Here is a 15,371-nt window from a genome sequence, read left to right on the forward strand (position 1 = left end):
TACTCTCGACCCCAAAGGAAAGAAAAGAAAATAAAACTATTTACACGGGAAAGCTCCCAACAAGTAAAAAGACGAACGAGAAATCTTTTTGGGTTTTCATTTTAATTTCTACCACAAGCATGGAAATTGAACTAACTAATTTTTTTTGGTTTTTCTTAAGGTCTATCAAACACACAAGAAGAAAACTAGAAAAAGAAAATTAAACTAGCATGGATAATTCAATGAAAGAGTATGAGCACCGACAACTAGAATATTGTGTGAACATGAATGTAAAGTCGGTGAGAAATACGTACTCCCCCAAGCTTAGCCTTTGGCCTAAGTTGGTCTAATGCCAAGGATAGCCTAGCTGATATCTGTAGTTGTAACTGGGGTCATACTGAGATGCAGCGGCAAATGCCTCCTGAGCTGCGGCATGTTGGCGAGCAGCCTCCGCTCTCCCCTCGTGTTCAGCTGCTTCCTTCCTAGTAACAACATATCTTCCTTTTGCCTGATAATCAAAAAGGAAAGGAGCAGGAAGAGTAACATGGACAGCGCTACGTCTGTTAACGATTAGTCGATACTGGAGGAAATGTTCATTACTCTTAAGAAAATGATGTTGGACCATAGCATCATAATCTAAATAAGCAGGAGGCAACATCATATCACCCTCTCGTGGGGCTATACCAAGATAATTTGCCACACGGGTCGCATAAATTCCTCCAAATAAATCTCCAGCTCTACCATTATTATGCAACCTACGTGCAACTATTGCCCCCAAGTTATAATCTTTATAACCTAACACGGCACTCTTGAGGAGACAAAGATCAGGGACACACATATGACATGCTTCATCTTTACCGTTAATGCATCTACCAATGAAAAGAGCAAAATAATGTATAGCAGGAAAATGAATGCTCCCTATGGTAGCTTGTGCAATATCCCTAGATTCTCCCACAGTAATAGTAGCAAGGAAATCTCTAAATTCAGATTTGTGGGGATCATTAATATTGCCCCACTGTGGAAGTTTGCAAGCAGTTGTAAAATCCTCTAAGTCCATGGTATAAGACGTATCATAGATATCAAATAGGACACTCGAAGAATTACGTGTACATTTATATTTAAACCTTCGCACAAATGAATCATTCAATTGATAGTACTGAGGACACTTATCTTGTAAGAAGTCCTCCATATCGGCATTACGCACATGTGCGTCAAATTCCTCCTTAAAGCCTGCTTTGACCATAAAATCGTCAGATGGCCACTCACAAGCTCGTACTTCTACGTCCCTCGGTAGTTCATCGTCTTGCTCACGTATAGCAATCCTGGGTCCTTCTTTACTGAGGAACCACCTTGGTACATTCTCCTAGACATAATTCTTTTTCTGAAAAATTTCTAAAATTCTAGTAACTTCAAAATAAAAGTGAATAAAACTAAATAAGATTGATAGCAACTACTCCTACAAGTGCCTAGAGCCTATATCATGCATTAGAATTACTTGGGACCTCATAAATTTAACATGCAAGCTCCAGAACATGGTCACCTATGCAGTAAAAATTTGCAATGAATAAAGCACTAGAACAAAAACTAATTGGACCAATGGAGGAGTCACATACCAAGCAACAATCTCCCAAAGCAGTTTTCTGAATGGAGCTTTGAGCAAGGAGATCGAAAATCGCAGCAAAATGAGCTAGAACTCGTGCTTGAGCTGGATGGGGATTTTTGTGAGAAGAAGATGGAGTGTGCGGGTGCTGGCATAAGTGGAGGGGGTCCACTAGGGGCCCACAAGACAGGGGGCGTGCCCACCACTCTTGTGGCATGGTGCTTGCCCCTCCTGCAGTGTTTTTAGTGCCTAAAATCCTCAAATATTCCATAAAAAATCATACTAAATTTGCAGGGCATTTGGAGCACTTTTATTTTTGGGATATTTTTTATTGCACGGATAATTCAGAAAACAAACAAATAATACTATTTTTGTTTTATTTATTCTAAATATCAGAAAGTAAAAAGAGGGTACAGAAGGTTGTGCCTTCTAGTTTCATCCATCTCATGATCATCAAAATGAATCCACTAACAAGGTTGATCAAGTCTTGTTAACAAACTCATTCCGAATAACACGGAACCAGAGAAATTTCGAATAACACTAAGTTACCTCAACGGGGATATGAACATCCCCAACAATAAGAATATCATACTTTTCTTGACAGTAGGGAGAGGAAATTCAAAACCTCCAATAATGATAGTTGGAACTTTTCCAATAGAATTGATGCTATGAACTTGAGATTGTTTCCTCGGAAAGTGTACCATATGCTCATTACCATTAACATGAAAAGTGACATTGCCTTTGTTGCAATCAATACCAGTCCCTGTAGTATTCAAAAAGGGTCTACCAAGGATAATCGACATACTATCGTCCTCGGGAATATCAAGAATAACAAAGTCCGTTAAGATAGTGACATTTGCAACCACAACAGGCACATCCTCACAAATACCGACAGGTATAGCAGTTGATTTATCAGCCATTTGCAAAGATATTTCAGTAGGTGTCAACTTACTCAATTCAAGTCTACGATATAAAGAGATAGGCATAACACTAACACCGGCTCCAAGATCACATAAAGCAGTTCTAACATAATTTCTTTTATTGGAGCATGGTATAGTTGGTACCCCCAGATCTCCAAGTTTCTTTGGTATTCCACCCTTAAAAGTGTAATTAGCAAGCATGGTGGAAATTTCAGCTTCCAGTATCTTTCTTTTGTTTGTAATGATATCCTTCATATACTTAGCATAAGGATTTACTTTAAGCATGCCAGTCAAGCGCATACGTAAGAATATAGGTCTAATCATTTCAGCAAAGCGCTCAAAATCCTCATTATCCTTTGTGTTGGATGGTTTAGGAGGAAAGGGCATGGGTTTCTGAACCCATGATTCTCTTTCTCTATCGTGCTTCCTAGCAACAAAATCTCTCTTATCATAACGTTGATTCTTTGATTGTGGGTTATCAAGATCAATAGAATGTTCAATCTCTACTTCATTATTTTTGCTAGGTTGAGCATCAACATGAACATTATCATTAACATTATCACTGGGTCCATGTTCATCACCTGATTGTGTTTCAGAATCAGAAATAGAAATATCATTGGGATTCTCAGGTGTGTCTACAACGGGTTCACTAGAAGCATGCAAAGTCCTATCGATTTTCTTTTTCTTCTTTTTAGAAGAACTAGGTGCCTCTAAATTATTTCTCTGAGAATCTTGCTCGATTCTCTTAGGGTGGCCTTCAGGATACAAAGGTTCCCGAGTCATTCTACCAGTTCTAGTAGCCACTCTAACAGCAAAGTCAGGTTTATTATTTAATTCATCGAGCAAATCATTTTGAGCTTTAAGTACTTGCTCAGCTTGAGGAGCAACCATAGAAGCATATTTGCTAATGAGTTTAAGTTCACCTTTAACTCTAGCCATATAATCACTCAAGCGTCCTATCTCGAAAGCATTATTCTTTAATTCTCTACCAACATAAGCATTAAAATTTCTTGCCTAGCCATAAAGTCATCAAATTCATCTAAGCATGGGCTATGAAATTTAGTAGAGGGAATTTTAACTTTATCATATCTATAGAGAGAATTTACCTTTACTACCTGTGTCGGGTTATCAAGACAATGTGGTTCTTCGACAGGTGGTATATTAAGACCATGTATTTCTTCAATAGGAGGTAAATTCTTAACATATTCAGCTTTTATACCCTTTTCTTTCATCGATTTCTTTGCCTCTTGCATATCTTCAGGACTAAGGAATAAAACACCTCTCTTCTTCGGAGTGGGTTTAGGAATAGGCTTAGGAGTTGGCTCAATTGGTTCAGGAATTGCCTCAGGAATTGGCTCAGGAAGAGTCCAATTATTTTCATTAGTCAACATATTATTCAATAGTAATTCAGCTTCGTCGACTGTTCTTTCCCTGAAAACACAACCAACACAACTATCCAAGTAGTCCTTGGAAGAATCGGTTAGTCCATTATAAAAGACATAAAGTATTTTATTTTTCTTAAGAGGATGATCACGCAAAGCATTAAGTAATCAGAGAAGCCCCCCCCCCCAAGCTTGTGGGAGACTATCTTATTTGATTTGCACAAAATTATATATTTCCCGCAAGGCAGCTTGTTTCTTATGAGCAGGGAAATATTTAGCAGAGAAGTAATAAATCATATCCAGGGGACTACGCACACAACTAGGATCTAGAGATTTAAACCAAGTCTTAGCATCACCCTTTAATGAGAACAGAAATATCTTAAGGATATAATAATAGCGAGACTTCTCATCATTAGTAAAGAGGGTGGCTATATCATTTAACTTGGTAAGATGTGTCACAATAGTTTCAGATTCAAGGCCATAAAAAGGATCAGATTCAACCAAAGTAATAATTTCAGGATCAACAGAGAATTCATAGTCCTTATCAGTAACACAGATAGGTGAAGTAGCAAATGCAGGGTCGGGTTTCATTCTAGCATTAAGAGACTGCTGCTTCCATTTAGCTAATAACTTTTTAAGATCATATCTATCTTTACAAGCAAAGATAGCTCTAGCAACTTCCTCTTCTATAACATAACCCTCAGGAACAACAGGTAATTCATAATCAGGGGGAGAACTTTCATCATCACTATCATCAATAATAGCATCTTCAATAATTTCATTCTCTCTAACCCTAGAAAGTTGTTCATCAAGAAATTCACCTAATGGCAAAGTGGTATCACACACAGAAGTAGTTTCATCATAAGTATCATGCATAGCAGAAGTGGCATCATCAATAACATGCGACATATCAGAATTCATAGCAGTAGCAGGTTTAGGTGTCGCAAGCTTACTAATAACAGAAGGAGAATCTAGTGCAGAGCTAGATGGCATTTCCTTACCTCCCCTCGTAGTTGAGGGCAAAATCTTGGTTCTTTTGTCTTTCAACTTCCTCATAGTGATCAACAGATATAAATCCCAAGTGACTCAAAGAATAGAGCTATGCTCCCCGGCGACGGCACCAGAAATTAGTCTTGATAACCCACAAGTGTAGGGGATCGCAACAGCTTTCAAGGGTAAAGTATTCAACCTAAATTTATTGATTCGACACAAGGGGAGCCAAAGAATATTATTGAGTATTAGCAGTTGAGTTGTCAATTCAACCACACCTGGATAACTTAGTATCTGCAGCAAAGTATTTAGTAGCAAAGTGGTATGATAATAAAGGTAACAGTGGCAAAAGTAAAGATAATAGTTTTGTAGTAATTGTAACAGTAGCAACGGAAAAGTAAATAAGAGAAGCACAAGATGTGAAAAGTTCGTAGGCATTGGATCAGTGATGGATAATTATGTCGGATGCAATTCCTCATGTAATAGCTATAACATAGGGTGACACAGAACTAGCTCCAGTTCATCAATGTAATGTAGGCATGTATTCTGAATATAGTCATACGTGCTTATGGAAAAGAACTTGCATGGCATCTTTTGTCCTACCCTCCCGTGGCAGCGGGGTCCTAGTGGAAACTAAGAGATATTAAGGCCTCCTTTTAATAGAGAACGGGAACAAAGCATTAGCACATAGTGAATACATGAACTCCTCAAACTATGGTCATCACCGAGAAGTGTCCCGATTATTGTCACTTCGGGGTTGTCGGATCATAACACATAATAGGTGACTATAGACTTGCAAGATAGGATCAAGAACACACATATATTCATGAAAACATAATCGGTTCAAATCTTAAATCATGGCACTCGGGCCCTTGTGACAAGCATTAAGCATAGCAAAGTCATAGCAACATCAATCTAAGAACATAGTGGATACTAGGGATCAAACCCTGACAAAACTTACTTGATTACATGGTAAATCTCATCCAACCCATCACCATCTAGCAAGCCTATGGTGGAATTACTCATGCACGGCGGTGAGCATCATGAAATTGGTGATGGAGGATGGTTGATGATGACGACGGCGATGAATCCCCCTCTCCGGAGGCCCGAACAGACTCCAGATCAGCCCTCCCGAGAGAGAATAGGGCTTGGCGGCGGCTCCGTATCATAAAATGCGATGAAACTTTCTCTCTGATTTTTTTCCGTGAGACGGAATATATGGAGTTGGAGTTGAGGTCGCCGGAGCCTCAGGGGGCCCATGAGACAGGGGGCATGCCCAGGGGGGTGGGCGCGCCCCCACCCTCGTGGACAAGGTGTGGGCCCCCTGGTCTTGATTCTTTTGCCAGTATTTTTTATATTTTCCGAAACTTGCCTCCGTGGATTTTCAGGTCATTCCGAGAAATTTTGTTTTCTACACATAAAACAACATCATGGTAGTTCTGCTGAAAACAGCATCAGTCCGGGTTAGTTTCATTCAAATCATGCAAATTAGAGTCCAAAACAAGGGCAAAAGTGTTTGGAAAAGTAGATGCGTTGGAGACGTATCAATTATAAAGATGCTCTATATGTGTCTCTGAAGGTGTTTTTTGGGTTGGCATATATCGAGATTAGGATTTGTCACTCCGTGTTTCGGAGAGGTATCTCTGGGCCCTCTCGTAATGCTCATCACTATAAGCCCTGCTAGCAATGTGAATAATGAGTTAGTTGCGGGATGAAGTATTATGGAACGAGTAAAGAGACTTGCCGGTAACAAGATTGAACTAGGTATGATGATAGCGATGATCGAATCTCGGGCAAGTCACAAATCAATGACAAAGGGAACAACGTATGTTGTTATGCGTTTTGACCGATAAAGATCTTCGTTGAATATGTAGGAGCCAATATGAGCATCCAGGTTTCGCTATTGGTATTGACCAGAGATGTGTCTCGGTCATGTCTACATATTTTTAGAACCCGTAGGGTCCGCACGCTTAACGTTCGATGACTGTATGTATTATGAGTTATGTGTTTTGATGACCAAAGTTTGTTCGGAGTCCCACATGAGATCACGGGCATGAAGAGGAGTCCCGAAATGGTCGAGACATAAAGACTGATATATTGGACCATGTTATTCGGACATCGGAAGTGTTCTGGGAAGTTTCAGGTAAAAACGTAGTGCCGGAGGGGTTACTGGAACCCCCAAGGGAACTAATGGGCCACCATGGGCCTTAGTAGAGAGAGAGGAGGGCAGCCAGGGAAGGCCGCCCCCCCTTGGAGTCCGAATAGGACAAGGGAAGGGGGGCGGCGCCCCCCTTCCTACTCCCTCTCCCTCTCCATCCTTCCCCCTCTCTTCCTTGTGATGTAATCCTACTAGGACTAGTAGGACTCCCTCTCCTTGGGGGCGCCCCTAGGCCGGCTGGCATCCCCCTTGCTCCTTTATATAAGGGGGCAGGGAGCACCCTAGAACACACAAGTTTCTATTAATCATGTGCGGTGCCCCCCTCCACAGTTACACACCTCGATCATACCATCGTAGTGCTTAGGCGAAGCCCTGCGCCGGTAGCATCATCATCACCATCACCACGCCTCGTGCTGATGGAACTCACCCTCGTCCTCAACTGGATCAAGAGCATGAGGGACGTCATTGAGCTAAATGTGTGCTGAATGCATAGGTGCCGTATGTTCGGTACTTGATCGGTTGGATCGCGAAGAAGTTCGACTACATCAAACGCGTTATTGAAATGCTTCCGCTTTCGGTCTACGAGGGTACATGGACACTCTCTCCCCTCTCGTTGCTATGCATCACCTAGATAGATCTTGCGTGATCGTAGGATTTTTTTTGAAATTACTGCATTCCCCAACACTAGCTACTAGCTATGGACCCGTAGGTCTATGGTAAACTACCACTACACCACGCACCAGAATTCCCTACCGACGTCTATTGGGAAAAAGTCAGTATTGTCGACCGATAATCTATCAGTAAAACTTCTAACGGACTGTGGGTCGGGAAACATCTATACGGTGACACACTGTCGGTCGGGAAAGCCAGAACATATATCATCCAATGGTCGGTCGGGAATTCCTATATGGCCCACGGGCCGTCGGTCGATAAATAATCCCGACCAACAAATCCGATGCTAAATGGGCCCCGCGTGCGAATGGCCAAATTTTCAACACCAATAAGTGGCCCAACCCGTGAACATTTCCCCCCAAAATCAATAGCTCCTTCGTTCTCCTCGCACGCACACAAAGGCAGCCAAATCCGTAGATCTTCGTTGCTTGGGCTCCTGCTGATCGATCCACGCCGTCCCACCGCCGCCCACGCTGCCCGGAGCTACCGCCGTTCTATCACCATGTCGCTCCACCACTGCCCCACCCCGCCCTCCCTCTGCAACACCGCCCCATGCTACCCTCCCTATGTAGCGCCGCCCTCCTTCTAACGTGCATATGTAATTCTCTGATGGTTTTCTAAATATAATAGTCAGGCGCACTACAGTCTTTTCCACCCTAGAGAAAAGAAGGAAAGAAATTGGTGGTTTTTTCTAGAAAAACTGACCATCGTGAGTCTGTACCAGAATGTGTTGCTCCCAATAATTGGCCGTATGCTAAACTGCGGCCAGATGATGCATATTGCTCATATTTCTTTATGAAATATATTCCATGGCCATATGGCATTGATGCTTTATTATGTCTAACACAGTACAAATTCTAATTAAACATGTTGTCGCATTATTTAGGACTTGCTCTATTTTCTATAACACTAAAATCCCACTCCCATTGATGCTTTATGCAATTATTATTTTTGCCATTGTCTCTATGAATGCATGAATTCACCGGTGACTTTGTATCCTTTGTAGGTAAGACATACAAAAGGACCATGAAGGAACCATGAAGATGGCAGTTTGCGTTCGCTAGACATCTTGTGTAATGGAGCAAAAATAGTGTGTTTTAGGTATCATTTTGTGGACCTATATGGCGTCTTGTCATCTGGGTATTTTGTGTAATGGAGCAAACAATGAATCGATGGACATGCATCTATCATTTTGTAAACCTATCATTATTCAGTGATGGGAACATATAAATGTTGGAAGGCTTATGAGAATGAATTACTGTTTTAACCTTCTTTGGTCATGATTTAGTTTTTTTATGAGTACAGGCAAGTTAGTTAACTTGATTGATGTTGTGTTGTGATGAGATATGCAACTTGATTGATATTGTATAAGGCAGATGAGAAATATATAACATGTTCGTATTTATTGCTCAGTTAAACTAAATGCTGACGAACTGTTGGCTGGGAAAAGAAAATAACGTCCTATTATCCGTCGGCAAAGGCTTACGCCAGGGCCAACGGAGAGTCGGTTGGTAAAAAACAACACCATCCAACTGTCCGTCAGGAAAGATACATAGCAGGGCCAGCAGAATATCGGTCGGCGAAGATGGCACCGTCAAACAATCGGTCAGGAAAAGTTCTAGGACAGTACCAATGGAAAATTGGTCGGGAAAGGTTCATGGTAGTGCCAACAGAATTTCGGTCAGCAATGTCATGTATCTCCATGCAAATGTCGGTCGGGAAAGACATGTCGGTCAGCAAAAGGCTTTCCCGTCTGGACTTTGCCCACAGACGCCGTCGGTCGGCAATACTCTTTCCCGACCGACTATCTGTCAGCGGACGCTATTTTTCCGACCAACCTGTCTGTCACAGATGTAGTGTTGTGGTGTAGTGTACTCACACATCATTGTAAGGCAACAAGGTTGATGTATAAGCCCTTCCTGATCGATTCCCCTCTAGTAGAGTACTGGAAAATGCCTCCAGATGGGATCATGGAAGAATGACGGTTTGCAACAACGGAAAAAGTGTTTCAGGTGGCTCTCTGTTGGTTTTGGAATATTTTTGAATTTATAGAAGTTGACTTAGGTCAAACGAAGTTGTGTGATACTCACAAGCTCAAGGGGCACACCCTACCCCCTGGGGCGTGCTCTGTGAGCTCGTCGCTCTCTTATAAGTCTTCTAACCTCCTCCTGAACCTTCTGGGGTCCCTTCTGGTCCAGAAAAAATAACCGTAAAGTTTCATCGTGTTTGGACTTTGATTGATAATTATTTTCTAGAAAGCCAAGAACAAGCAAAAAACATCGATTGGCACTGGCATTGATTAATAGGTTACTCCCCAAAATGATATGAAATAGCACATAAAGCATCCAAGATTTGTAATATAATAGCATGGAACAATCAAAAATTTTAGATACATTGGAGATGTATCAGTGTTGTTGCTTTACTTTCTTGTTTCAATCTTAGCACTAATAATAATAGTTCATATGCTAGTTCCATGGGGATTAATGACTTCACATATAAGAAGTATAGTTGGTAAAATTTATTGGAAGTTAGCAAACATAGCATTGGCCATTGATGCAACTCATGAAAGAATAATAAAGGAAGAGAGATTCACATATAAAAATACTATCTTGGACATCTTTTATGATTGTGAGCCCCCGTTAATTATTCTCAAGCTTGATCGAGTAGTTGATATTGGACAAGGAAGACAACGTAATCGGTTATGTTTGCCTATATTTACACAGAAATTATATTGTCATGGATCCTCTAACATGTGGTCCTTACTCATAATCTTTTGCTAGCAAAATATTCTTACTAAGTAGAGATACCCCAAAAGCCCTTAACCTAGTTTCTTGTCATGAGAGTCCATCATATCTACCTATGGATTGAATAAGATCCTTCAAGTAAGTTGTCATGGGTGCAAAGCAATAAACATTTCTCCTAAATATGTATGATCTTTTATTGTAAGGGAAAATAAGCTTTGTATGAACTTTTTATGGTAACACAATAAAAGTGACAGACTGCATAATAAAGGTTGCTATCATAAGGGGCAATATAAAGGGGTGCTGCTTTGCATTAAGAGCTTGCATGTCCAAATGAAAAAGCGCATGAGAACCTTTGTTTCCTTCTGCAAGTTCCTATATATCTATAGGATTGAGAAGAAGGGTCTAGAGGGGGGATTAGACCCTTAACAAGTAAAACTGGTAGTTTTTAGATTCTAAGTTAAGGTTGAGTTTAGCACATGTTAAAGCGCACACGATACATTTTACACTAGCATAGATAGAGTATAGGCAGCGGAAAGAGTAAAGCATGCAAGTACAAGAATGGAAAGGAGATGGGAATTGAATGAGCAAATGCAATGAACACACGGAGATTTTTGGCATGGTTATGATAGGAGGTGCTATCGTACGTCCATGTTGATGGAGACTTCAACCCACGGGGGGTAATTGTTGCACAAGTCCATGGAGGGCTCCTGTCATGCCCAATATGCGACCCTATCCAAAAGGAACTCGAAGGTCCCACCAAGGATAGACCCGCATATTGAAACGCTTTTGCAAGGTGGATATCATTACATCAACATTACATAATAGATGGGGATACATACAAGAGGCATACAATGCCACACGAATACAACATCACAATACATAAGAGCCACATCCGACTACGGATGAAACACAAATAGAAACTCAAACGACATCCACCCTGCTAGCCCAGGCTGCCGACCTGGAACCTATCCCCTGATTGAAGAAGAAGCAGAAGAAGAACTCCAAGACAAGCAAACATCGCTCTCGTGTCAAGATCATCGCATGAACCTGTACCTGCAACTGTTGTTGTAGTAATTTGTGAGCCACGAGGACTCAGCAATCCCATTACCATGGGTATCAAGACCAGCAAAGCTTAAAGGGAAAGGAAGGGGTAAAGTGGTGAGGCTGCAACAGCGACTAAGCATATATGGTGGCTAACATATGCAAATAAGAGCGAGAAGAGAGCAAAAGGAACGGTCGTGAAGCTAGCAATGATCAAGAAGTGATCCTGAACTCCTACTTACGTCAAACATAACCCAAAACCGTGTTCACTTCCCGGACTCCGTCGAAAAGAGACCATCATGGCTACACACGCGGTTGATGCGTTTTATTTCGGATATGGTGTCAAGTTATCTACAACCGGACATTAACAAATTCCCATCTGCCCATAACCGTGGGCACAGCTTTCGAAAGTTCATACCCTATAGGGGTGTCCCAACTTAGCCCATGATAAGCTCTCGCGATCAACGAAGGATATACCTTCTCCCAGGAAGACCCGATCAGACTCGGAATCCGGGTTTACAAGACATTTTGACAATGGTAAAACAAGACCAGCAAAGCCTCCCGTTGTGCCGACAAATCCCGATAGGAGCTGCACATATCTCGTTCTCAGGGCACACCGGATGAGCCAGACGTCGGGTTGGCATAGACCCTGGTTGCCCAGGGGGCGCCGGACATCGCTCGGTTTGGACCAACACTTAGACACGCACTGGCCCGGGGGGGGGGGGGTAAAATAACGATGACCCTCAAGAGTGTGACTCCCAAGGGAAAAAGGGCTAGGTCAGGCAAATGGTAAAACCAAGGTTGGGCCTTGCTGGAGGAGTTTTATTCAAAGCGAACTGTCAAGGGGGTCCCATAAATCACCCAACCGCGTGAGGAACGCAAAATCCAGGAACATAACACCGGTATGACGGAAACTAGGGCGGCAAGAGTGGAACAAAACACCAGGCATAAGGCCGAGTCTTCCACCCTTTACCAAGTATATAGATGCATTAATAATATAAGAGATATTGTGATATCCCAACCAAAATCCTGTCCACCATGGAGAAATCTTCAACTTCACCTGCAACTAGCAACGCTATAAGAGGGCTGAGCAAAGCAGTAACATATCCAAGCAATGGTTTGCATAGGAAAGGTGTCAAAGGTTAGAGGTTCATGGCAATATGGGAGGCTTGATAAACAGGTGATAGGAAGCGCAGCATAGCGATAGAACGAAACAACTAGCATAGCAATGATAGTAGTGAGATCCAGGGTAGCGGTCATCTTGCCTGAAATCCCGCAAGGAAGAAGAATGAGTCCATGAAGAAGATGAAACCACGAAGATGAACCGAGCGTAGACGAACGAATCGCCACGATCGTAACGAAACAGGAACTATCGAGAAGAAGCACACAACAAGGTAAACACACCACACATAGACAAGACATGATGCACAACAAGCATGATGCATGACAAAGCTACATGAAGCTACTCATGGCAAGAGGTGATACAAACAAGAGCAACACATCAAGACAAGTTTAAATGAGGCCGGGAACAACATATAACAATTCCGGTAAGTCCTCATATGCAAATTTCGAAGTTGGTCCAGATCTGAATAAACCTTATGTTCAGGTTGTTAAACAGCAAGTTAAAATGCACCAAGAATGATCTACACGAGATTCTAGTCAAGTTACATATAAAGTTCATTTAGTTCGGAGCTACGGCCTAGAAGATATGAGCAAAACAAGTTAAACATGGCATTGATGCAAAATGCACACAAACATCAAGCAAACACCTCAAAACAAGGATGCAACATGATAATATGAAACTACATGCAATTCTAAGCAAGTTTCATATAGAGCACACTCAAAACGGAGCAACGGTTCAACACACACACATGAAACAAGTTTAAAGGACAATCTGTCCAAAACAGCAACTAGGCATATTACAAGCACCAAAACAACATGCTACAGTACCACAATATGAAAACAAAGGACATGGGCATGATGTACAGGTAAAGTAGAACAAAACATGAACATGAGCTATCTCCAGAAATCACTAGAACATGCTCAAACACACATGGCAAGATTGCAAATAATATCAGTTTCAGGTTTTGCAGAAATAACATCAGGTTGCAATGTTTAGAGCTATCAAACAACATGTTACAGGAACTTATCATGGCAAACAAAGGCATGGCATGATACTACTAAATGCATAGAACAAAAGTCCCTTACTGACCATGAGCCAAAAAGGATCAGAAAATATGATGGCACCCACGTAAACATAGCAAGTTATATTACAGATTCAAACATGGCAGGAACAATGATACAAAGGCATGTAGCTGAGCTTGTACCACTCACCACAGAGCATTACATGGCATGGAAAGGCACCCAACAGTAAGAAGACATGTTTGTGAAGCTAAGCATGGCAAGAGCAAGTCCATAGGGTACATGTATCACTAACAACAAGCATGGCAACAACTGAACTTAATGTTAACAGGCTGACAACAACATTATGTAGCAACTTTGGAGCAAGATATGGACAAGCTACAGCAAGCTATAATTGCAACCAAGGGCATGAATGGATAGAGCATGACATGTAGAACAAAACATATTTAGTGAACATCTCCAGATTATGCATAGAATGATTTGTAGCAGCAGGTTTACATAGCATCACGAAATGACAGATTCAGCCTAGCAAAACAGCAACAGCAAGTACCCTACTTAACAAGCTTGATTCACTCACCACAAGTCATTGCATGACAAGATAAGCATAGCATAAGCAAGAAGATATGTTTATGAAATAATCCAAGGCAAGAACAAGTTCATAGCATGCAAGGATCAACTACAACATCCTTGGCAAAATTGAATAACATGTAAACAATCTGCCAGGAAACATTTTGGAGCAAAAGTAGAGCACGAAAATGACATGCTAGACTACTCCATAATTGCAACCAGGGGCATGAATGGATAGAGAACAACCATATGTTCAAAACACCCTTACTGAAGTATCTCAAAATATGCATGGATCTCTCGGTATCATCATGTTTACATGACATCAAAATAACAGCAGAACAGGGACTGAAATCAGCAACATTACGAAGCCTAGTTTGCATGCTTGTGCTAGTCACCATAGAGATCACAAAAATACATGGCATACACCCCTGTAAAGATGGCATGGCATAGTTCAAAACACATGTAGACATCAACCTCATAGGATGCACACATCAATCATGGCAAAAATGACAAATGAGCATGTCCTGTTAACAGACAGCAGACAACATCATGAAGCACTCTTGCAACAAAGATTCAGGCATCAAGATTGCATCAAATGAACATGATGCAATGGAACGAAATGATGTACTCGTTGAGACGAACAATTTGACATATTACACGCATGAAACGGATCTACAGATGCAGTGATACGATGCGATGAACATGGCATGATTATGCAAAATATTCGGGGACTTTGGCAAAATTACCTCCGCGAAAAGTCAACGCGGGACGGGTTCGACCCGGGACGGAGGGATCCGGGCGTGGGGATGCGTTTGGAAGGAGGGACTGGTGGATCTCATCCCGATCCACCGGATCTGGCCGAAGGAGAGCTCCGGCGAGCTCTCCGGCGAGGGAGGCGTGGGGAGGAAGGCCGGCGAGGCTTGCGGCGGCGCGGGGCGACGAGGGGTGCCGGATCCGGAGGAGGCCGGGGCGGGGGACGACGGGACCGGGCGGAGGATGACGGGGCCGGGCGGAGGAGCTGCGGGCTCCGGCCGGCCGAGGCGGCGCGGCGGTGGCGGCGCTCGGAAGGGCCGGCGGCGACGGCGACCCGCGGCGCGTCGACGGTGGCGCGCCCGCGGCAGAGGCGCGGGAGCCCGGACGCGGGGCAGACGGTGGAGGGGCGGAGGGGCCGAGGCC

This window comes from Triticum dicoccoides, chromosome 1B, assembly GCF_002162155.2.
Source record: "Triticum dicoccoides isolate Atlit2015 ecotype Zavitan chromosome 1B, WEW_v2.0, whole genome shotgun sequence".
Taxonomy (NCBI): Eukaryota; Viridiplantae; Streptophyta; class Magnoliopsida; order Poales; family Poaceae; genus Triticum; species Triticum dicoccoides.